General features: G+C 36.7%; 1 protein-coding gene across 5 annotated transcripts in view; it reads right to left on the bottom strand.

Annotated features, from left to right (window-relative positions):
* Window positions 1–24,791, bottom strand: part of LOC104007321 (uncharacterized) — a 205,383-nt gene that overhangs the window by 21,173 nt on the left and 159,419 nt on the right. The gene's annotated exons all lie outside the window — the stretch shown is intronic.

Raw genomic sequence — 24,791 nt, 5'->3', positions numbered from 1 at the left:
ATATATGTTGTATATATATGTTGTGTATATATATGTCTAATATGAATGTGGTGTATCTATACAATGGAATATTATTCTTCAATTCAAAAGAATAAAGTTCTCAAAAGAAGAAAAAGAACAGGCCAACAGGGATATAAACAATGCTCAACATCCCTAATCATCAGGGAAATGCAAATTAAAATCAGAAATCACAATGAGATATCACCTCATACCTATTATAATGGTTATTATTAGAAAGACAAAAGATAATGTGTTAGTGAAGATGTAGAGAAAAAGGAACACTTTTACATTGTTGGTGGGAATGTAAATGAGTACAGCTATTATGAAACAAAGTATGGAGGCTCCTCAAGGAATCAAAAATAGAACTACCATATGATCTAGCAATCCTACTACTGAGTATATATCCAAAGGATATGAAATCAGTAGTCAGACATCTGCACTCTCATGTTCATTGCAGTATTATTCATAATAGCTAAGATATGGAAACTATGTCTATAAATGAGCAAATAGATAAAATGGGGCATATATGTATAAAATGGAATACTACATACCCTTTAAAAAATGAAATTCTGTCATTTGCAAAAATATGGATGAACCTGGAGGACATTACGTTAAGTGAAATAAGCCAGTCATTGAAAGACAAATATTGCATGATCTCGCTTATGTGTGGAATCTAAAAAAGTCAAACTCCTAGAAACAGAGAATAAAGTGGTGATTACCAGAGGTTGAGGGTAGAGAGATTAGGGAAATGTTGGTCAAAGGACACAAAATTTCGATTAGACAGGAGTAATAAGTTCAAGAGATCTATCGTATATCATCTTGATTACTGTTAATAGCAATGTATTGTATGCTTGAAAATTGCTAAAACAGTAGATTTTAAATTTTCTCATAATAAAAAAATAAGGATAGGAAGTAATGCATATATGTTAAATAACTTGAGATTTGTCCATTCTACAATGTATACATGTATCAAAACATCATGTTGTATACCATAAACACAATTTTTACTTGTCAATTAAAAATTTAATTAAAAATATTAAAAAGAAATCAATCTTATCTTTTTCCATTCAACTATTCCACTAGCCTAAAATGTAAAAAAATCAATGAAATACTGAAACATGCTACAGCATGGATGGACTTTGAAAACCTTATGCAAAGTGAAAGAAGCCAGACAGCGTCCACATATTGTATTGCTCCATTTATATGAAATGTCCAGAATAAGCAAGTTTATAGAGACAGGAAGTGGATCACTGGTTGCCAGGGTCTGCAGAGAGGGGAGAGAAAGGATAATGACTACTAATGGATAATGGGGTTTATTTGAGGTGGAAATATTCTGAAATTAGAATTGCATATCTACTTAAATATCCTGAAAGTCTCTGAATTGTGTATATAAAAGGATTAATTATGTATTTTGAGAATTATTTATCCATGACAATAAATAAATAAATTATAGAACTGTGAGGATAAATTGACAAATCCACAATTGTAAAAGGAAATTCTATTTCACTTTCCTTAGAAATTGACTAGTTAGGAAAACAAATGATAGGTAAGAATGAGGAGGATTGCAATCACATAATCAACAAGATGATTGACCTGATAGATTTCTGTTTAACTTTGTGCCCCTCACAGTAGAGAATGTATATTTTTTCAAATACATACAGATTCATTCACAATGATTAACCATGTATTAGCATAAATAAGAAATATCCACAGTTTTCAATAGCTTTCCATATACGTGACATTCACCGACCACAATACAGTAAAATTGTAAAATTTACTGCATTAGCTACAAATTAATATTTTAGAAAGTATCTGTACCCTGGAAAAAAATTTCCAAATAACTCTTGGGTTCAAGAAACAAAATGAGCTGCAAAATATTTAGGACTAAACAGCAGCAAAAACATGGTATGCATATCAAATCTTATGAGATGCATCCAAAGAAAGACTCAAGGGAAAATATAAAGTCTTAAATATAGTATTTTAGAAAATAAGAAATAATGAACTGAAATTGATTAAGCTTTAAAGTTAAAAAAGAAAAAGGAGCCAATAAAGATAAGATATTAAGAAAACAGAAAGCAAATAAAAACAGCAAAGATAATCACAAAATAAAATCTCATTATTTGAAAATACTCATAGGAAAACATAAAGATAGACATTGACAAGTATCAAGGAAAAGAGACACCCAAATAAGATAAGGAACAAAAATGAATCATACACAGAGGAATAAAATATAAAAAGAAACACCAGTAAATGTGAATATGCCAATGAAATGGACACCTTCCAGGAAAACACGAGTCGCTAAAATTGGCCCAGTAGGTTACTTAAATAGACTAAAACCATAAAGGAAATAAAAATGGTACTTACTGCTCTGTCTCTACAAAAGGCACTAAAGTGACTGCTGTGAATTTTTTAAACAACGGGCGCAGTGAATTCTCATTATCCACAATAGTTTTGTTCCATAAAGTTGCTGCTAATACTGAATTAGTGAATCCTGAACCATTGTTCCTAGGGGAAATATAGAGTTAGGTTTTTGTGAGCCTCTAGCCACAACATTTTCACTAACTGATCAATGCATAACTTTATTTTCTGTGTGTTTCTGTTTAAAGGCCCTGTAATACATATTGCTGATTCATTAACACTGAGCTCATGTCCAATACCACTAAAACTTATGCCTGAGTAAAGGTAATTTAACACACATATTTCCTCCATAAGGCATATCACAGCCATTTGTCTTGCTTAAGAACACTAGACAGCACTTCAGCATTATACTTGAGGGCCATTTTAAACTGTAACATCACCAACGAAAATGCAAAATCATAGCACTAAGAATACCACGAAAAAGATACTTATTTATGTATGGGATCTGAGGCAAGAAGGCAGAGCATTGCCTTGTTTGACCTTAGCTGGGAACATGAACATAGAATGACAAATTTTTGGCCACTCTGTTTATGTTCACAGATTACCATCAAAGTGCTACAAATATTGATTTTGGGGTTACGGATCAATTTTAGCTGGTAGGCAAAATTACAAATATAGAGTCTATGAATAATAAAGATTGATTATAATTGCTAATTTATCTATTTGCTCCAAGACATAGGAAAAGTGGCATAGGAATTATGCCACTTTAAATTAAGCTAAGGACCACACAAGGAAAGAAAATTATAAGCCTATTCCATATTAACAAGGAATCCAAAATGTTATGTCACATATTGGCAAACTAAATCCAGCAGGAGATGAAAAGAACAAAATATTAGGAATATGTATATCTGAGGAATTCAAGGATAGTTCAAAACTAGAAAATATACCGGTATGTGTTTTTGTTCAGACTGCTATAACAAAATACCGCAGACTGGATAGCTTATGTACAACAGGAATTTATTTCTTATAGTCTGGAGGCTGGAAAGTCTAAGATCAGGGTGACAGCAGATTCAGTGTCTGGTGAGGACCTGCTTTCTGGTTCACAGATGGCACTTTCTGACTATGTCCTCACATGGTGGAAGGAGCAAGTCAACTCTTTGGGGTCTTTTAACATAAGGGCACTAATCTCAATTATGAGAGCTCCATTCTCATTATCTAATCACCACCCAACGACAATACCTCCTAATGCCATCACATTAGTGATTAGGTTTCAACAGAGGAATTTTGGGGAGACACAATACTAAGACCATAGTAGTATGTTAATTAGCACTTTAAAAAATAGAACAGTATTACCTCAATAGCTGTAGAAAATGCATTTAATCATATTTAACATTCAATCATGATGAAATTTCTACAAATTTCTTAGCAAACCTGGACTTAAGCCTGAGGATTAAGCAACACTTGGCCAAAAGCCTGAAGATAAAGTCAATATAGGAGGATAGCAAAGCAAGGGGACTTTCATAAAAGCAGAGCTGGGGCTTGACATGCTCTACCTGAAGTGACTCTGTCTTGAAATTTCCTGGTATGTAAAATAATATATTCTTGTGTTATATAAGCTAATTTTAGAACTGTGTTTCAGTTACTTTGTAATAAATATGAAAAGCAAGACCAAAATAGTCAATGATTTTTAGATGATATGATTATCTATCTAAAAAGTAAAAAAACAAGAATCTCATCTTATGAACTATTGGAACCAATAAGAAAGTTTAATAAGGTGGCCAGATATAGGAAAGGCATATAAAAATCAATAGCTTGAATGTTGTAATAAACTTGGAATACACAACTTTTTTTTATTATACTTTAAGTTCTGGGGTACATGTGCAGAGACAAGATTTTTTAAGCCAATCACAAAAAGCAATAACAATAAAGATGAAAATGATAAATTAGATTTTAGCAAAAGACACTGTTAAGGTGGGTAAAGTCTATCCTCAAAGGGAGAATATATTAGCAATGCATACAACTGACAAAGAACTCATATCTAAGATATAAAAAGAATTCTTGCAAAGCAATAAAAAGATAGACACAAAAGAAAAATGAATGGAAAGCTTGAGCAGGCCCTCCACAAGTGATTTTCAAATGGTTGGTACATATTTGAAAATGTGCCTGACTTCACTAGTTTTCGGGGAAATGCAAAATTAAAGCAAAGGCTGCTATTACATTAAATGACTAAAATGAAGATGAAAAATGTACTCAGTACCACATGTTGGCAAGGGTGCAGAACTGGAACACTGTGGGTTAAGTACTAATTCTCATACACTCCTGGTGGTACTATAAATTCGTTCATCCCCTGTAGATATCTGGCAGTATATATGAAATCTATTAATAAGCTATTCTATTCCTGGATATGTAAACCAATAAAAATGCATAAATAAGTTTAAATGTACAAGACATGTTCAATAATGTTCATGCAAATACCATCCAATCCCCATAAAATAGCATAGATAACTAAATTGTGGTATATTAGCAAAATAAAATACAATTCAGCATTAAGAATACATAAATGCCAACTTTATACAATAAGGATGAATCTTGGAAACAGAATGTGGGATGAAAGAAGCCAGACACTAAAGATTTTGTAGTGTATGGGTTTATTTATATGAAATTTAAAGCAGGTGAAATTATTGCATGGTGCTAGAAGTTAAGAAAGAAGTTACCCTTGGGGTGAAGGCAGTGGTGGGAAGAGAATATGAGGGAGGCATCTTTTCTTCACCTGGTTGCTAGTTACAGGTATGAGTTGAGCTTGTGAGACTTTATTGAGCTACAAAGTTTTCTGCAGATGAACTTTTTCTTCAGTAAGATTATCTTCCAAAAGACTAAAAAATCAAGAATTTTCCTGTGCATGATCAATAACCAGCTGGTAAAAATATTAAAAGAAAATATTCCACTCAAAATAGCAATAAATAGTACAATGTACTTAGGAACAAAAAATTGTATAGACAACTTTGGAAATAATAAAGACATTTTTAGTAAATAAAGGTATACAGGCTGACATTTCTCATCCGAAAATCTGAAATCCAAAATGCTCCAAAATTCAAAACTTTTTGAGCACCAACAAGATGCTACAAGTAGAACATTTTGCACCTGACCTCAGGTGATGGGTGGCAGTCAACACATAGTTGGTTTCTTGTTCCCAAGGGAAAAAAGACCTTCCCAGCCCTCTTCAGCTGTGATACAGCTTTTTATGCACAGGCCCAGATTCCCCCCATGTAAGCACACCTACAAAGGCTGATAAAATGGCTCATATGCAGTCCAGACATATCAATGGTAGGTTCCCCATGGTGACCAGATGGGTCCAAGACCTACGTGGATTAGTCACTGTGGGTTCTTTTGCTTATTCTCTGCTCTGCTCTGTGGTATAGGAGTAAAAGTATGATGTTGGAATGACCACTATATATAACCTGAAGAAACAGATGGATAAACTGTTGAAGTTCTACGCTGAAAGTGATAAACAGGATTTAATGAAAAATGGAAAAACACTGCATAAAGCTAAAAAGGAAGATCTCAACTGTGTATTGAAAGAATGAAGTTGCTTATCAGCTTAAGGAGATTTTGGGCTGAGACAATGGGGTTTTCTAGATATACAATCATGTCGTCTGCAAACAGGGACAATTTGACTTCCTCTTTTCCTAATTGAATACCCTTTATTTCCTTCTCCTGCCTAATTGCCCTTGCCAGAACTTACAACACTATGTTGAATAGGAGTGGTGAGAGAGGGCATCCCTGTCTTGTGCCAGTTTTCAAAGGGAATGCTTCCAGTTTTTGCCCATTCAGTATGATATTGGCTGTGGGTTTGTCATAGATAGCTCTTATTATTTTGAGATACGTCCCATCAATACCTAATTTATTGAGAGTTTTCAGCATGAAGGGTTGTTGAATTTTGTCAAAGAGCCCGCATCACTAAGTCAATCCTAAGCTAAAAGAACAAAGCTGGAGGCATCACACTACCTGACTTCAAACTATACTTCAAGGATACAGTAACCAAAACAGCATGGTACTGGTACCAAAACAGAGATATAGATCAATGGAACAGAACAGAGCCCTCAGAAATAATGCCACATATCTACAACTATCTGATCTTTGACAAACCTGAGAAAAACAAGCAATGGGGAAAGGATTCCCTATTTAATAAATGGTGCTGGGAAAACTGGCTAGCCATATGTACAAAGCTGAAACTGGATCCCTTCCTTACACCTTATACAAAAATCAATTCAAGATGGATTAAAGACTTAAACATTAGACCTAAAACCATAAAAACCCTAGAAGAAAACCTAGGCATTACCATTCAGGACATAGGCAAGGGCAAGGACTTCATGTCTAAAACACCAAAGCAATGGCAACAAAAGCCAAAATTGACAAATGGGATCTAATTAAACTAAAGAGCTTCTGCACAGCAGAGTGAACAGGCAAACTACAAAATGGGAGAAAATTTTTGCAGCCTACTCATCTGACAAAGGGCTAATATCCAGAATCTACAATGAACTCAAACAAATTTACAAGAAAAAACAAACAACCCCATCAACAAGTGGGCAAAGGACATGAGCAGACACTTCTCAAAAGAAGACATTTATGCAGCCAAAAAACACATGAAAAAATGCTCACCATCACTGGCCATCAGAGAAATGCAAATCAAAACCACAATGAGATACCATCTCACACCAGTTAGAATGGCAATCATTAAAAAGTCAGGAAACAACAGGTGCTGGAGAGGATGTGGAGAAATAGGAACACTTTTACACTGTTGGTGGGACTGTAAACTAGTTCAACCCTTGTGGAAGTCAGTGTGGCAATTCCTCAGGGATCTAGAACTAGAAATACCATTTGACCCAGCCATCCCATTACTGGGTATATACTCAAAGGACTATAAATCATGCTGCTATAAAGACACATGCACACGTATGTTTATTGTGGCACTATTCACAATAGCAAAGACTTGGAACCAACCCAAATGTCCAACAATGATAGACTGGATTAAGAAAATGTGGCACATATACACCACGGAATACTATGCAGCCATAAAAAATGATGAGTTCATGTCCTTTGTAGGGACATGGATGAAATTGGAAATCATCATTCTCAGTAAACTAAACTATCGCAAGAACAAAAAACCAAACACCGCATATTCTCACTCATAGATGGGAATTGAACAATGAGAACACATGGACACAGGAAGGGGAACATCACACTCTGGGGACTGTTGTGGGGTGGGGGGAGGGGGGAGGGATAGCATTGGGAGATATACCTAATGCTAGATGACGAGTTAGTGGGTGCAGTGCACCAGCATGGCACATGTATACATATGTAACTAACCTGCACATTGTACACATGTACCCTAAAACTTAAAGTATAATAATAATAAAATAAATTAAAAAAATAAAAATAAAAAGAAAGAATGAATCCACAGTATCATATTGAACACATGCTACTTAATGGGATACTGATCATAAAACAAGCAAAGCTCTATCACAATGAACTGAAAATTAAAGGGAACTGTGAATATTTGATAGGCTGCAGAAATTTAAGGAAAGATATGACATTAGGTTTTTAAAGATTTGTGGTGATAAGGCATCTGCTGATCACAAAGTAGCAAATTTATTGATGAGTTTGCCAAAGTCATCGCTGATGAAAATATCATGCCAGACCAAGTCCATGATACTAATGAAACATCACTGTTTTGGTGTGATTGTCCCATAAATCCACTCACTAAAACTGATGAGACAGCTGCAGGGATTAAGAATGTCAAGGACAGAATAACTGTGCTGGGTTGTGCTAATGCAGCAGGCACCCATAAGTGTAAACTCGTTGTAGGCAAAAGCTTGCATCCTGTTTTCAAGGAATGAATTTCTTATCAGTCCATGTTATGCTAACAAAAAGGCATGCATCACCAGGGACATCTTTTCTGATTGGTTTCACAAACATTTTGTACTAGCAGCTTATGCTCACTGTAGGGAAGCTGGACTGCCTGTCAACTGCAAGATTTTGTTATTCCTTGACAACTGTTCTGCTCATCCTTCAGCCAAAATCTCATTAAAAACAATGTTTATACCATGCACTTTCTCCAAAATGTGACTCATTAGTTCAGCCATGTGACTTATATCAATGAAGAGTAGATAGTAAAACACCTTCTTTAACAGCATGCTAGCAACAGTGAACGTTGGTGTGGAAGGATTGTGAAAGGAGTTTGGCATGAAGGATGTTGTATACATTGTGGCCAATGCTTGGAACACAATGGCTAAAGACACAGCTGTGCATGCCTGGTACAACCTCTTGATTGCAATTAGGTTCAGTGATAATGATGAACAAGATGGTAACCTTTAAAGATTTCATACATCAAGTGAGAAAAAATGATGTCTAACCTCCTTACATATGCAAAAAATATACCTTCAGAGTCCATCAATAAGTTGGAGGAAGTGGATATCAAAGCAGTTTTTAGCCTTGATAATGAGACTTTAGTTGTTCATTCATTGACTGCTGGTGAAATGGCAGAAATGGTTCTGAATCAAGGTGATCGTGATAATAGTAATGATGAAGGTGATGCTAACACTGTAGGAAAAAGTGCCTATAGATAACATGGTGAAAAGTGTGATGAGCATATTGAAGGACTAGAGCAGTGTGCATTCATAATAGAACAAGAAATCATGTCAGTTTATAAAATCAAAGAGAGACTTCTAAGACAAAAACCGTTGTTAATGAGGCAGATGACTCTGGAGGAAACATTTTTAAAAGCCATCCAGCAGAATGCCTCCTCGTCCCTAGAGGACCCACTTCCTGGTCCCTCAACTGCTTCTGATGTTTCTTCTCATCTAAAAAAGAAAATACAGTGTACAGTAACCTTTTAATCACAACACAGCATTGTAGGTGGAGAGTGAAAGCCTGCCATTGTTTGTTGTTGCTCTTGTTTAACAGCTGACACAAGTATTCAGATGATGCTACTGTGCTGCTTAGTTACTCTGAACACTTGATTTTTTCACTGTATTAATGGTATGTCTTTTTTTAATATTGTGTACTCATGTAAATAAGTGTAAGAAAATGATTGCTTATCAGTAGCATATAAAATTCGGAGTCAGGGTTGATGGTGAGGCCAAAGACCTGCAGATTGTCCACACGGGTGGCTAAGATAATGACACCTTTGCTTGCTGATTATTAAATATACACACTTTGTTTTATGCACAAAATCATTAAAATATTGAATAAAATTACCTTCAGCTATGTGTATTCAGTGTATATGAAACAAAAATGAATTTTGTGTTTAGACTTGAGTCCCACTGCCAAGATATCTCACATATGCAAATATTCCAAAATCTGAAAAAATCTGAAATCTGAAACACTTCTGGTCCCATGCATTTCAGATAAGAAGTACTCAACCTGTGTGGAATGTTCATGAATGAGAAAAATCTCTGTAATTCACAGCCCAGCCATGCCTGCAGAAACTTGGCTGCAAGTGTGGATAACCCTTCAGTTGTTCCCTCCAGCATGGATAGTTTGGAGACTAACAAGAGATTAATGCCATCCCTGAGGGTCTGAACAGCTCAGATTGTTGAAGAATCTCACATTTATTGGAGAATTGCAAGAACAGGAAATATATGGGTATTGCCTGGCATTCTACTTGATAAGAAATAGAGGGAAATTGAAACTCTCTGACTAACGTCTGTGTTCTGATGTGTAATTTCCATTTTACTGCATTTATTAAAAGGAATCAAAGTACATGTAGTTCAGAAAAAAGAAACAGCTCTAATTTTGGCATCTACCCAAATATAAGACTATGCCCTGCTAGATATCAAGACAGAGTATAAAACTCTGGCAGTGTGGAATCATCACAGGAATTGATGAATTAACCAATGGAATGAAATAGAGAATTAAGAAACAGACCCACATAATAGCCCCCAAACTTATGCTGGTGGAATTATTTACATATTAATTTCTCATAAATTCAATATTATTGACTAAATAAGGTACAACATTATTATGTGTCACGCACACTCTTTCTACACTTACTCTCTGATTTCTGGAATTGGAATAATAGGGTTCAACAGAAGGAAAAATATACTCAATACTACACTCCCTCGTAAATATTCAACTTATATTGAACAAAATATTCATTGTCCTCCAAAACTATTTTGAATAAAATGTTTATTGTCCCCCAAAACTATATTCCAGTGTTTGGGGGCAACAAATATTTTTTCTATTGGTCTGTGTTACTTAAAAAAAATCTAATATCACATATGGTTTCTTAAAAAGATAATGGAAGTTAATCTTATTACAAAAACTGTATTTATGGTAGAAACTGAGATGAGTGAATACTAACAGGTGAAGCACTAAAGAGCTATTAGTCTGAAGGTGATGAAATGACAGTGTCACCTCATGAAGAAGCTTCTGTGATTTTGCTACTGGTCTTGTCAGCTGACACCACACAGCCATTCAAAGAAGGGCCTACACTTTGGCCTAATCACTAGATTCTGCCACTATTGTCTATTTGGATTTCCTGCTGTGCAGGGAATCATTAGAAACATAAACTCATAAAATTCATTGAGTCTAATACATGCAAGGCAATGGGATATGTTAGAAAATGTTACTGACTGTGAAAATGTCCACAGTCTAATGAAAGAGGATAGAAACAAAAGATTGTAGTCAGGTAGCTCTTCTTACAATAGTGCAAGTCAGAAGCATCCTTTGGAATTCTGAGAAAGCCAGATCAATTTTCCTGAGATTTTTCAGGGCCCCACCTGTGGAAGGAAATCAGAAATTTCTCTCTAGGTAGTTCTGGGAGATTGAAAATTGTCATGTTTTTCATTCCTGAATTTGATATGCAATGTCATGTTACTGTTTGTCATAAAACAGATCTAAATTATAGTCAACACACTTAAATGGTTCTTTCTTCAGATGGTTCTGGAGGCCATTATCCTTAGCAAACTAACACAGGAACTGAAAACCAAGTACCGCATGTTCTCACTTATAAGTGGGAGCTAAATGATAGGAACACATGGACACAGAGAGGGGAACAACACACACTGGGGTCTTTTGGAGGGTGGAGGGTGGGAGGAGGGAGAGGATCAGGAAAAATAACTAATGGGTACTAGGCTTAATACCTGGGTGATGAAATAATCTGTACAACAAACCCCATGACACACGTTTACCTATGTAACAAACCTGTACTTGTACCCCTGAACTTAAAATAAAAGTTAAAAAAAGTTCCTTCTTGTGGTCAAAGAGGCAGGAATAATTTACATACAAAAATGGGGAAGGCTCATCCCTTAGCTAAATACCAAGGAAAACTAGAAAACGCAGCACACTGGTAGCTGAGGTCCTATTTTCTGAGAACAAAGCTAGTGAGAAACAGGCTGTGGGGTTCAGAAATGTCAGGGATCATGCAGAACTGAATTTCTTCTCAGAAATTTAAGGTGTTTTGCAAACATAGACTAATCCTCATATTATTCTTGTGTGTTTTAAATTGGATTTTTTAAAACTTGCCTATAGAGTAGCATCTTATATTACAGAAAATAACAGAAAGAGTGCTGTCAGTGTCCCTGTTCTCGGCTCTGTTCTCAAGCTTAATTCTTTCATAAAGAGGATCCATATTTGGTAATAATGTCAGAAATAAAAAAAAAAAGAAAGAGGCCTCCTCTTGCTTTTCCATTGCCATTTAAGTCCATACTTTATGATTTGATTTACATTTTATGACTTGAGTTTTTCCCTTACTAAATTTACAGGGACTTTGAGATAATAAAACTTTCCTTATATCAGAATAAAGACAAGGCTTCAGAGAGAAAATATATTTGGATATTTCATTCCCATAACACTTTAATCCTTGCAGCTAATCTAATACAACTGGATTTCCAACAATGTAAAAAGAAAGCAAGCACTGCTGAGAGCCCTAAAGAGCTCCAGGTTGCCAAAGACGGGAAATTTCTTTTTCCCAGAGGATCAATCATCCTGAAATGGCTGCTCCAAATACTGGTAGTGAAATAATCATTCACCTGAAATATTGCTTCTTAATGCTAGGGTATGTTTACTTTCTCCTTGAAGCCTGTTATCCAACTGTAAATCACATCAAAGAGATATTAGGGCAGTAGCTAAATATTCTGATTCAAAAATTCTTCAAAAGCTTACATTATATAATAATTTTGTTGAAATTTCCTGGTTTTAAGTAATCTCTATTTCATTTTTTTATCTGCTTGTTTCAATGACTTTATGTTTTAAAAAATTACAACAGAATCCTATCAAAACCCACATGTCCAATTATTTTCTCATAACAGCACCTATTTATTTTTCATTACATTTTGTTTTTTAAAATTTCATTTAAAATATACTTAAGTAATACATATCCATTGGGGAAAATTAGAAAATACAGAAAAACAGGAAGAAAAAAGTAAGTACAATATCTGAAATGATCAATTAAAGATAACCAAAATGGACTTCTGCTGTGTAACTTTTTAGATGCTCTTCTGTTTGTGTGAATACATGTGTCTGAGGCATTTTAAAGAAATCCTTCTGTACACCCCTATATTTTGCAGCTGGACCTTTTCTTTTTAAACTTGATGTAATGTCAACACTAAAAAAATTACATATATTTTCAGTTTATTATTTATTTATTTATTTTAGAGACAGGGTCTTGCTACGTTGCCTAGGCTGCTCTTAAAATCCCATGCTCAATTCTCGGGGGAGGAGCCAAGATGGCCGAACAGGAACAGCTCTGGTCTACAGCTCCCAGCGTGAGCGACGCAGAAGACGGGTGGTATCTGCATTTCCATCTGAGGTACCAGGTTCATCTCATTAGGGAGTGCCAGACAGTGGGCGCAGGACAGTGGGTGCAGCGCACCGTGCGCGAGCCGAAGCAGGGAGAGGCATTGCCTCACTTGGGAAGAGCAAGGGGTCAGGGAGTTCCCTTTCTGAGTCAAAGAAACGGGTGATGGACGCACCTGGAAAATTGGGTCACTCCCACCCTAATACTGCACTTTCCCGACGGATTAAAAAACAGCGCACCAGGAGATTATATCCCGCACATGGCTCGGAGGGTCCTATGCCCAGGGAGTCTTGCAGATTGCTGGCACAGCAGTCTGAGATCAAACTGCAAGGCGGCAGGGAGGCTGGGGGAGGGGCGCCCACCATTGCCCAGGCTTGCTTAGGTAAACAAAGCAGCCAGGAAGCTCGAACTGAGTGGAGCCCACCACAGCTCAAGGAGGCCTGCCTGCCTCTGTAGGCTCCACCTCTGGGGGCAGGGCACAGACAAACAAAAAGACAGCAGTAACCTCTGCAGACTTAAATGTCCCTGTCTGACAGCTTTGAAGAGAGCAGTGGTTCTCCCAGCACGCAGCTGGAGATCTGAGAATGGGCAGATTGCCTCCTCAAGTGGGTCCCTGATCCCTGAGCAGCCTAACTGGGAGGCACCCCCCAGTAGAGGCAGACTGACACTTCACATGGCCGGGTACTCCTCTGAGACAAAACTTCCAGAGGAACGATCAGACAGCAGCATTCGCGGTTCATGAAAATCCGCTCTTCTGCAAACACCGCTGCTGATACCCAGGCAAACAGGGTCTGGAGTGGACCTCTAGCAAACTCCAACAGACCTGAAGCTGAGGGTCCTGTCTGTTAGAAGGAAAACTAACAAACAGAAACGACATCCATACCAAAAACCCATCTGTACATCACCATCATCAAAGACCAAAAGTAGATAAAACCACAAAGATGGGGAAAAAACAGAGCAGAAAAACTGGAAATGCTAAAAAGCAGAGAGCCTCTCCTCCTCCAAAGGAACGCACTTCCTCACCAGCAATGGAACAAAGCTGGATGGAGAATGACTTTGACGAGTTGAGAGAAGAAGGCTTCAGATGATCAAACTACAAGCTACAGGAGGAAATTCAAACCAAAGGCAGAGAAGTTAAAAACTTTGAAAAAAACTTAGACGAATGTATAACTAGAATAACCAATAGACAAGTGCTTAAAGGAGCTGATGGAGCTGAAAGCCAAGGCTTGAGAACTACGTGAAGAATGCAGAAGCCTCAGGAGCCAACACGATCAACTGGAAGAAAGGGTATCAGCGATGGAAGATGAAATGAATGAAATGAAGCGAGAAGGGAAGTTTAGAGAAAAAAGAATAAAAAGAAACAAACAAACCCTCCAAGAAGTATGGGACTATGTGAAAAGACCAAATCTACGTCTGATTGGTGTACCTGAAAGTGACGGGGAGAATGGAACCAAGTTGGAAAACACTCTGCAGGATATTATCCAGGAGAACTTCCCCAATCTAGCAAGGCAGGCCAACATTCAGATTCAGGAAATACAGAGAACGCCACAAAGATACACCTCAAGAAGAGCAACTCCAAGACACATAATTGTCAGATTCACCAAAGTTGAAATGAAGGAAAAAATGTTAAGGGCAGCCAGAGAGAAAGGTCGGGTTACCCACAAAGGGAAGCCCATCAGACTAACAGCAGATCTCTTGGCAGAAACTCTACAAGCCAGAAGAGAGTGGGGGCCAATATTCAACATTCTTAAAGAAAAGAATTTTCAACCCAGAATTTCATATCCAGCCAAACTAAGCTTCATAAGTGAAGGAGAAATAAAATACTTTACAGACAAGCAAATGCTGAGAGATTTTGTCACCACTAGGCCTGCCCTAAAAGAGCTCCTGAAGGAAGCACTAAACATGGAAAGGAACAATCAGTACCAGCCGCTGCAAAGTCACACCAAAATGTAAAGACCATCGAGACTAGGAAGAAACTGCATCAACTAATGAGCAGAATCACCAGCTAACATCATAATGACAGGATCAAATTCACACATAACAATATTAACTTTAAATGTAAATGGACTAAATGCTCCAATTAAAAGACACAGACTGGCAAACTGGATAAAGAGTCAAGACCCATCAGGGTGCTGTATTCAGGAAACCCATCTCACATGCAGAGACACATATAGGTTCAAAATAAAACAATGGAGGAAGATCTACCAAGCAAATGGAAAACAAAAAAAGGCAGGGGTTGCAATCCTAGTCTCGGATAAAACAGACTTTAAACCAACAAAGATCAAAAGCAACAAGGAAGGCCATTACATAATGATAAAGGGATCAATTCAACAAGAAGAGCTAGCTAGCCTAAATATATATGCACCCAATACAGGAGCACCCAGATTCATAAAGCAAGTCCTGAGTGACCTACAAAGAGACTTAGACTCCCATACATTAATAATGGGAGACTCTAACACCCCACTGTCAACATTATACAGATCAACGAGACAGACAGTTAACAAGGATACCCAGGAATTGAACTCAGCTCTGCACCAAGCGGACCTAATAGACATCTACAGAACTCTCCACCCCAAATCAACAGAATATACACTTTTTTCAGCACCACACCACACCTATTCCAAAATTGACCACATAGTTGGAAGTAAAGCTATCCTCAGCAAATGTAAAAGAACAGAAATTATAACAAACTATCTCTCAGACCACAGTGCAATCAAACTAGAACTCAGGATTAAGAAACTCAATCAAAACCGCTCAACTACATGGAAACTGAACAACCTGCTCCTGAATGACTACTGGGTACATAACGAAATGAAGGCAGAAATAAAGATGTTCTTTGAAACCAACGAGAACAAAGACACAACATACCAGAATCTCTGGGACACATTCAAAGCAGTGTGTAGAGGGAAATTTATAGCACTAAATGCCCACAAGAGAAAGCAGGAAAGATCAAAAATTGACAGCCTAACATCACAATTAAAAGAACTAGAAAAGCAAGAGCAAACACATTCAAAAGCTAGCAGAAGGCAAGAAATAACTAAAATCAGAGCAGAACTGAAGGAAATAGAGACACAAAAAACCCTTCAAAAAATTAATGAATCCAGGAGCTGGTTTTTTGAAAGGATCAACAAAATAGGTAGACTGCTAGCAAGACTAATAAAGAAAAAAAGAGAGAAGAATCAAATAGATGCAATAAAAAATGATAAAGGGGATATCACCACCGATCCCACAGAAATACAAACTGCCATCAGAGATTACTACAAACACCTCTATGCAAATAAACTAGAAAATCTGGAATAAATGGATAAATTCCTCGACACATACACTCTCCCAAGACTAAACCAGGAAGAAGTTGAATCTCTGAATAGACCACTAACAGGAGCTGAAGTTGTGGCATTAATCAATAGCTTACCAACCAAAAAGAGTCCAGGACCAGATGGATTCACAGCCGAATTCTACCAGAGGTACAAGGAGGAACTGGTACCATTCCTTCTGAACCTATTCCAATCAATAGAAAAAGAGGGAATCCTCCCTAACTCATTTTATGAGGCCAGCATCATCCTGATATCAAAGCCAGGCAGAGACACAACCAAAAAAGAGAATTTTAGACCAATATCCTTCATGAACATTGATGCAAAAATCCTCAATAAGATACTGGCAAACCGAATCCAGCAGCACATCAAAAAGCTTATCCACCATGATCAAGTGGGCTTCATCCCTGCGATGCAAGGATGGTTCAATATACGCAAATCAATAAATGTAATCCAGCATATAAACAGAACCAAAGACAAAAACCACATGATTATCTCAATAGATGCAGAAAAGTCCTTTGACAAAATTCAACAGCGCTTCATGCTAAAAACTCTCAATAAATTAGGTATTGATGGGACGTCTCTCAAAATAATAAGAGCTATCTATGACAAACCCACAGCCAATATCATACTGAATGGGCAAAAACTGGAAGCATTCCCTTTGAAAACTGGCACAAGACAGGGATGCCCACTCTCACCACTCCTATTCAACATAGTGTTGTAAGTTCTGGCCAGGGCAATTAGGCAGGAGAAGGAAATAAAGGGTATTCAATTAGGAAAAGAGGAAGTCAAATTGTCCCTGTTTGCAGACGACATGATTGTATATCTAGAAAACCCCATTGTCTCAGCCCAAAATCTCCTTAAGCTGAGAAGCAACTTCAGCAAAGTCTCAGGATACAAAATCAATGTACAAAAATCACAAGCATTCTTATACACCAATAACAGACAAACAGAGAGCCAAATCATGAGTGAATTCCCATTCACAATTGCTTCAAGGAGAATAAAATACCTAGGAATCCACCTTACAAGGGACATGAAGGACCTCTTCAAGGAGAACTACAAACCACTGCTCAATGAAATAAAAGAGGATACAAACAAATGGAAGAACATTCCATGCTCATGGGTAGAAAGAATCAATATCATGAAAATGGCCATACTGCCCAAGGTAATTTATAGATTCAATGCCATCCCCATCAAGCTACCAATGACTTTCTTCACAGAATTCGAAAAAACTACTTTAAAGTTCATATGGAACCAAAAAAGAGCCCGCATCGCCAAGTCAATCCTAAGCCAAAAGAACAAAGCTGGAGGCATCATACTACCTGACTTCAAACTATACTACAAGGCTATAGTAACCAAAACAGCATGGTACTGGTACCAAAACAGAGATATAGATCAATGGAACAGAACAGAGCCCTCAGAAATAACGCCGCATATCTACAACTATCTGGTCTTTGACAAACCTGAGAAAAACAAGCAATGGGGAAAGGATTCCTTATTTAATAAATGGTGCTGGGAAAACTGGCTAGCCGTATGTAAAAAGCTGAAACTGGATCCCTTCCTTACACCTTATACAAAAATCAATTCAAGATGGATTAAAGACTTAAACGTTAGACCTAAAACCATAAAAACCCTAGAAGAAAACCTAGGCATTACCATTCAGGACATAGGCATGGGCAAGGACTTCATGTCTAAAACACCAAAAGCAATGGCAACAAAAGCCAAAATTGACAAATGGGATCTAATTAAACTAAAGAGCTTCTGCACAGCAAAAGAAACTACCATCAGAGTGAACAGGCAACCCACAAAATGGGAAAAAATTTTCACAACCTACTCATCTGACAAAGGGCTAATATCCAGAATCTACAATGAACTCCAACATATTTACAAGAAAAAAACAAACAACCCCATCAAAAAGTGGGCGAAGGACATGAACAGACACTTCTCAAAAGAAGACATTTATGCAGCCAAAAAACACATGAAAAAATGCTCACCATCACTGGCCATCAGAGAAATGCAAATCAAAACCACAATGAGATATCATCTCACACCAGTTAGAATGGCAATCATTGAAAAGTCAGGAAACAACAGGCGCTGGAGAGGATGTGGGGTAATAGGAACACTTTTACACTGTTGGTGGGACTGTAAACTAGTTCAACCCTTGTGGAAGTCAGTGTGGCAATTCCTCAGGGATCTAGAACTAGAAATACCATTTGACCCAGCCATCCCATTACTGGGTATATACTCAAAGGACTATAAATCATGCTGCTATAAAGACACATGCACACGTATGTTTATTGTGGCACTATTCACAATAGCAAAGACTTGGAACCAACCCAAATGTCCAACAATGATAGACTGGATTAAGAAAATGTGGCACATATACACCATGGAATACTATGCAGCCATAAAAAATGATGAGTTCATGTCCTTTGTAGGGACACAGATGAAATTGGAAATCATCATTCTCAGTAAACTATCGCAAGAACAAAAAACCAAACATCACATGTTCTCACTCATAGGTGGGAATTGAACAATGAGAACACATGGACACAGGAAGGGGAACATCACACTCTGGGGACTGTTGTGGGGTGGGGGGAGGGGGGAGGGATAGCATTGGGAGATATACCTAATGCTAGATGACGAGTTAGTGGGTGCAGTGCACCAGCATGGCACATGTATACATATGTAACTAACCTGCACATTGTACACATGTACCCTAAAACTTAAAGTATTAAAAAAAAAATTCCCATGCTCAAGCAATCTGCCCACCTCAGCCTGCCAAAGTGCTGGGATTATAGGCATGAGCCACTACACCGGGCCAACATTTTTCTATATCAATGCATATACTTGCATATAAGTTTTAGTGGTTATATTTAATCCATTAGAGTCCTTGGATCATGTTTTCATTCTCATTCATATCAAAGTATTTTCTAATTTCCCATTGTAATTGTAGTTGCTTAAGATTGTGTTAATTTCTATATACTTGTGAAGCGTCATTTCCTTCTATTATTGATTTCTAATTTTATTCCATTTTGGTCACAGAAGATAATTTGTATAATTTCCTTTTTTCTTTTTTCTTTTTTTTTTTTAAAACATGGAGTCTTGCTCTGTCACCCAGGCTGGAGTGCAGTGGTGCAATCTCAGCTTACTGCAAGCTCCGCCTCTTGGGTTCAAGTGATCCTCTACCTCAGCCTCCCAAGTAGCTGGAATTACAGGTGTGCACCACCACACCTGGCTAATTTCCATATTTTTAGTAGAGACAGGTTTTCACCATGTTGGCCAGGCTGGTCTTGAACTCCTGACCTCAAGTGGTCCACCTGCCTCAGCCTCCCAAAGTGCTGGGATTACAGGTGTGAGCCACCACAACCGGCCTATAATTTCAATGTTTTAAAATCTGTTAATATGCATTTTGCAGCCTAACATATGGTCTATCCTGGAGAATGTTGTATGTGCATATGTGTTGTTGTGTGGCATGTTCTGTATATGTCTATTAGGTCTAGTTGGTTTATAGTGTTCTTCCAATCCTTTATATTCCTATTAATCTTCTGGCTAGTTGTTTCACCCACTGTTGAAAGTGGGGAATTGAAGTCTCCAACAATTAGTAATATTTCCTATCTCTCCCTCCAATTATGTCAATTTTTGCTTAATATATCTTGGGGCTCTGTAGTTAGGTGGGTATAAATTTATAATTGTTATATCTTCCTGATATATTGACATTGTCTATATATAATAAATATCCTTCTTTGTCTCTTGTAACAATTTTGACCTAAAATCAATTTATCTGACATTAATATAAGAAGTCCCACTGTCTTTTGGCTACTGTTTGCAAGGAATATATTTCTTCCATACTTTCACTTTCAACCTATTAGTTCCTTTGAATCTAATGTGAGTATTTTGTAGACAGTACAAGTTGGGTCAGTTTTTTTAAATCCCTTCTGCCAATCTCTGTCTCTTAATTGGAGAGTTTAATCAATTTACATTTAAAATAATTGATGATAAGGAAGGATCTACTTCTGCCATTTTGCTACTTGTCTTCTACATGTCTTATATCTTTTTTGTTCCTCAATTCCTCTATGACTGCCTACATTTGTGTTTAGCTGATTTTTTCCTAGTGCACTGTTTTGATTTTACTTTTGCTTTTCTTTATCTTTAAACAAGTATTTTCTTAGTGGTTACCCTAGGGATTACAATTATATATCTTATATGTACAACAACGTAGTTTTAATTAATATCAACTGAGCTTCAATTGGATAAAGAACTCTCCTATATACTGCTGTCCCTTACCCTTTGTCTTGTTATCATCACAGATTACATCTTTATACATAGTGTGTCTATGAACATAGATTTATAATTATTGTTTTGTGGATTTTTAAGTCATTTAAAAAAGGAATTACAAACCAAAAATACAATAATACTGACTCTTATATTTACATATTTAATTCTTTTTACTAGTGTTCTTTATATATTTGTATGGCTTCAAGTTACTATCTAGTGCCCTTCATTTCAGCCTGAAGGACTCATTTTAGATTTTCTTATAGGGCAAGTCTATAAGCAGAGTGATGAATTCCCTCAGCTTTTATCTGGAAATGCCCTAATATATCCTTCACTTTTGAAGGATGGTTTTTCTAGATATGGCTCTCTTAGCTGATAGTTTTTTCTTTCAGCACTTTAAATATCTCATACCACTGCCTTCTGGCCTCCATGGTTTCCGATGAGATACCAGTTGTTGATCCTATTGAGGATCCCTGGTACATAACAAATTGCTTGCCTCTTAATGCTTTAAAAAACACTCTTTGTCTTTGAACAGTTTGATTATAATGTATCTGACTGTGAAACTCTTTGAGTTTATTCTATTTAGAGTTTTTCAGCTACTTGGAGGTATAGATCTATGTCTTTCATCAAATTTGGGACATTTTTAGCCATTATTTTTTAAAATATTATTTTTGTTCCTTTCTCCCCTTACCCCTGGTCCATCATTATACTTATGTTGGTAAGCTTGATAGTGTCACATGGCACTCTGAGGTGCCGTTCATTTTTCCTTGTTCCTTTTTTTCCCTTGCTCACCAACTGAATACTTTCCATTAACTTACTTTCAAATTTACTTTTTCTTTTGCTTGCTCAGATATGCTACTGAGTCCCTCTAGTGAATTTTTCATTTCAGTTATTGTACTTTTCATCTCCAGAATTTCCATTTGGTTCCTTTTTATAAGCTCTAGCTCCTTATTGATATTCTATGTTCATTGAGAATTAATCTCAATTTTTGTTAGTTCTTAGTCCATGGCTTTCTTTAACTCTTTGGGCATATTTAAGACAATTGCTTTAAAAGCTTTGTGTATTAAGTCCAATGGCTGGGCTTCCTCAGGGATAGTTTCTGTTAATTTCTTTTGTTCCTGTGAATGGGCCATACTTTCTTGTTTCTTTGCATGCCTCATAATTTCAAACAAAAAAAACCAGGGCATTTTGAATATTATAATATGGGAAATCTAGAAATCAGACTCTTCCCCTTTCCCAGAGTTTCTTGTTGCTACCTGTGGTGGGTTATATTTATTTGTTAAGTCAATTTTCTAAACTATTTTTGTAAAGACTATATTCTTTGTCATGTGTGGTCTCTAAAATCTCTATTCTATTAACTTAGTGGTTAGCTAGTGATTTGACAGAGATTTCCTTAAACACTTGGAATCACACACACGAACACCAGACAAACAAATGAAGCCTTCTAGTCTTTTGGAACTGAGCTCTGTGTGTATTTGTGTTTATGTTAGTGCACACTTTAACTATTCAGCTGGAAAGTTTACAACTCTGCCTTTGCCTTCATTTCCTGCCTATGTGGAACTTGAAGGTCAGCCAGAGGTAAAAGCTTAGGATGTTCTCAGATATATTAGGAGTATGTGCCCATCTTGGGCATGTGTATGACTAAATTTCCATAATTTTAAAAACCTTTTTGAAGTCTTTATACTCCAAAACATCTTACTACCCAGCTTTTCTTTCCAGGCTTTTCAGCGTGTCTATTGTTTACCCCAACTGATCTCCTTTGCCCTAAGTGACAGTAGCTGTTCAGTTTCATAGCCATTTCTCAACCCTGAGAGAGTTCCAAGTTAAGCACAATAGAGGCATGCTTTCTGTGTTAGTGTTTCAGGGAGCCACTTGATAGGTCAAAACTGACAATGACAGTTATTTGAAAACAAAATTCACTTTGCTCCCACCATCACGAGGAACACACATCAGGAACTGGATTGTCATCTTCAATGCCATCGCACTAGAGGGGGTGGAAACAAAGGTAAGTTAAAATGCCACAAAGCTCTCTTACCAGGTTTTAATTACCCCTTTTTTGGTTAAGCATTTGCTTGGCTGCTTTAAGTCTGATAATTTTTCAGAGTTCTGACAAAGTTGATTCTGACAGTGTTCTCTAGTCTTTTCAGGGTTTCTATTGAGCGATGGGCCCTTCGAGTTTCCTACTACCATTTTTGCTGGCATTTTTTCATTAAAAAAAAATCATCTCCCACATAAGCTAGGCACAGAAAGACAAACAGCACATGTGCTCAAACATGGAATCTAAGATAATCAGACTCAAATAAGCAGAGAGTAGGATGGTGGCTACCAGAGGCTGGGAGGGTGGGAGAGAAGGGAAGATGATGGTGAAAGGGCAGAAAGCCTCAAATAGGACTAATAAGGATTTTTTTTCCTTTGAGATATATTGCACAGCATGGTGAATATCATAAAACATGATGTATTATACATTCCAGAATCACTAAGAGAGTAAATTTTAAATGTTGTCACCGCAAAAAAAAAACATTTCAGGTGATAGATATGTTAATTAGTTTTAATTATTCCACATTTATTCATAAATCATAACATTACTTTGTAATCCATAAATATATACATCTATAATTCTTCAATTTAAAATTTGAAAAGTAAAAATTAATAATAATAAAAGGTCATCTCCCATTATATCTTATTTCAACTTTATTTAACAAATATCACATTTGTGGATATTTATGGTCCTTTAAATTTGGGAGCCATTATAAATAACATTATAGTGAACATCGTTTATAGCCAGAATTTATATAGGTTAATTTCCTGAGATAATTTCTAGCCAAAGAATAAAAGGATTTAAGTTTAGAGTTTTATAGATGACAATTAACTTTAGCAGACAGGAAAAAATATCGCACAACCATGATAACTAGTATATCAAGAGTTAAATCTTACAACTATTTGGGCTTTATAATGAGCCACTTGAATGCATTAAAAGTGTTAATTCAATTGCAACTTGTTTGGCTCTTCCTCAACAATAGCCAGTTTTTGAACTTGAGTTAGTGTGTATGAGTAAGCCCTTTAGTGCTCCAGTTGATATGCAGGCTGAAGTTGTCCACTAATCACCAAAGGCCCCCAGTGCATTAAAGACAAGACGGGGAATAAACCTCAATTCTTTTGACTTGGGGGTGGGGGGGCTCTGTCCATTAGTTCCATTGGTCTGTGTGCCTATTCCTAAGCATAAAGTGGTGAAAGGACAGCCTATTCAACAAATGGTGCTGGGATAATTGGCAAGCCACACGTAGAAGAATGAAACTGGATCTTCATCTCTCACTGTACGCGCAAATCAACTGAGGATGGATCAAAGACTTAAATCTAAGACAAGAACCATAAAAATTCTAGAAGATAACATGGGAAAAACTCTTCTAGAAATTGGCTTAGGCAAAGAGTTCATGACCAAGAACCCAAAAGCAAATGCAATAAAAACAAACATAAACAGATGGGACTTAATTAAACTAAAAAGCTGCTGCACAGAAAAAGAAATAAGCAACAGAGTAAACAGAAAATCCACAGAGTAGGAGAAAATTTTTGCAAATTATGCATCCAACAAAGGACTAATATCCATAATCTGCAAGGAACTCAAACAAATATGCAAGAAAAAAGAAATAATTCCATTAAAAAGTGGTCAAAGGACATGAATGGACAATTCTCAAAAGAAGATATACAAATGACTAACAAACATATGAAAAAATGCTCAACATCACTAATTACTAGGGAAATGCAAATCAAAACCACAGTGCGATACCACCTTGCTCCTGCAAGAATGGCCATAATTAAAAAATAAAAATAACAACAGAGTTGGCATGGATGTGATGCAAAGGGAACACTTTTACACTGCTGATGGGAATGTCAACTAGTACAACCATGATGAGAAACAGTATAGAGATTTCTTAAAGAACTCAAAGTAGATCTAGTATTTGATCCAGCAATCCCATTACTAGGCATCTACCCAGAGGAAAAGAAGTCATTATATGAAAAAGACACTTGCACATGCATGTTTATAGCAATGT

Source organism: Pan troglodytes, chromosome 6 (assembly GCF_028858775.2).
Source record: "Pan troglodytes isolate AG18354 chromosome 6, NHGRI_mPanTro3-v2.0_pri, whole genome shotgun sequence".
NCBI classification, from domain to species: domain Eukaryota; kingdom Metazoa; phylum Chordata; class Mammalia; order Primates; family Hominidae; genus Pan; species Pan troglodytes.
The sequence above is the reverse complement of the archived record's forward strand: the minus strand, read 5'-3'. Positions and strand labels throughout refer to the sequence as shown.